This window comes from Hetaerina americana, unplaced genomic scaffold, assembly GCF_022747635.1.
Source record: "Hetaerina americana unplaced genomic scaffold, ioHetAmer1.1.p SCAF_5, whole genome shotgun sequence".
NCBI lineage: Eukaryota > Metazoa > Arthropoda > Insecta > Odonata > Calopterygidae > Hetaerina > Hetaerina americana.
Genome location: NW_027287095.1, coordinates 9,880,909 through 9,882,500, shown reverse-complemented (window position 1 = coordinate 9,882,500; position 1,592 = coordinate 9,880,909). Strand labels below are relative to the sequence as shown.

Here is a 1,592-nt window from a genome sequence, read left to right as displayed (position 1 = left end):
TGTTTGCGGAATACAAGCGTGGCCCCCGAACACACCCGCTCCTCGCAGGACTCCCGGTGCGAGGACCCATGGATGAGGTGTGAATCGAAGCGGAAGATAATAAAATCCGTGCAATGTCCCAATACAACCGGGTTATCGCGATGGGTCTCTTTTCTTTGGGCATACTGAATAGGTGTATTCCCGTAATTCCATGCGGTACAGGGCCAACGACTGCGCGGATGGTGAGTGCTCGTACGGAACTGCCGATGGTGCCACCAATTTATTAAGTATTATCATTATTACAAGCCGTGGGTGGTGTACTATTCACAGGCTGCATGACTTCCTCCATCAGTCGCAGCGTCTGTCTAAACAGCCTCCACTTTGCCGCGTCAATACTGTGTAAGGTAGTGAATTATCAATTTGTTTGTCATTTTATTGTCTCCGTATTAAAATGGCGGAAACATTTGACCTCCTTTATAAGAGGATTTTAGTTTTTGTAGATGCTATTATATAAAGCTCTTAAAACGAATATCCAACTGTTTTCATGAAACATATGCCGGTTAACCGATATGCCAATTTTTCCTCACACCAACTGGTCACATGAGTTCTTGAGGAATTAATTACTTTAAATTGGTCTTTGTCGTATAGTTAACACAAATATCAGAATTATTTCCATCAATTGTGTGCTTCTTATAATGCTGAGGATTTTTCGTCAAATGAAAATAGTATTATTTAATAACTTTTCTTGAAAGGCTTATGGTGAATTACACTATTTGGAATTGACGAGTTAATCTAATTTTAATAAGGTTTTGTTATTATTTGAATCGGCGAGTTAATCCTTTGGGTAATTATTGGGGTACTTATAGGAGGGCCTGAGTTCGATTTCCAGTGACACCTCCGAGCACCCTTAGCTATGTATTTTTTGTGCATCACATCGATCCGGGAAACCTCAGGCGACACAGCGAAAGGGACTTGTCTCTCCCCACCTTGTTGATGTGAATTTCACGCCCCGATGGACCTGGTATTAGGTACCCTATCTATGCCCTCGCCTATCTAACCATCTTCGCGCTGATTACCGTGGCTGGTAATTAGTACCGTTGTCCTTTTTACCCACTCGAGAAAATATTATCTCATAAGACGAACCTCTCTATCAGTAATGCACATTAAATCCTGCCTAATTACCGTTCGTTCGGGAGATAAAGTTTTTTTGGTCATTTACAAAATAAAGTTTTAACCTGGAAGTATGTCTACAGCACGAAAATTACTTGAAAAACTGAGGATGTACTACCAAAGAAGATTAATGCTGCTATATAACCCAGATACGTACCAATCAATGTACATACATGTAAATTCATGAAACATTACTCTAATAGGCATGTGAGTAGCTTCGATGGCAATTTTTTTCCTAAGTGTTATTACTTTTTTCCTTTTATGCGACCATATGACTTTTAGTCCATATATACGTGCCTATAACCATATAACATTTTTATTTCCTATTATTTATTCCCTAATCGTATTCACTGCTCTGCAGTATTTGTGCTTAAGATATAGGTCCATATTCCGATGATATATAGTATATTTCATTGGTTATATATGACTTGCCATAATAAAAT

At 39.0% G+C, this 1,592-nt stretch overlaps 1 long non-coding RNA gene across 1 annotated transcript; it reads left to right on the top strand.

The window, feature by feature from the left end:
• The first annotated feature begins 99 nt into the window (after nucleotides 1–99).
• On the top strand, nucleotides 100–508 carry LOC139694448 (uncharacterized). The gene is made up of 2 exons (XR_011702137.1): nucleotides 100–221; nucleotides 310–508. It is a non-coding gene; the product is annotated as an uncharacterized lncRNA (long non-coding RNA).
• Nucleotides 509–1,592: the final 1,084 nt, after the last annotated feature.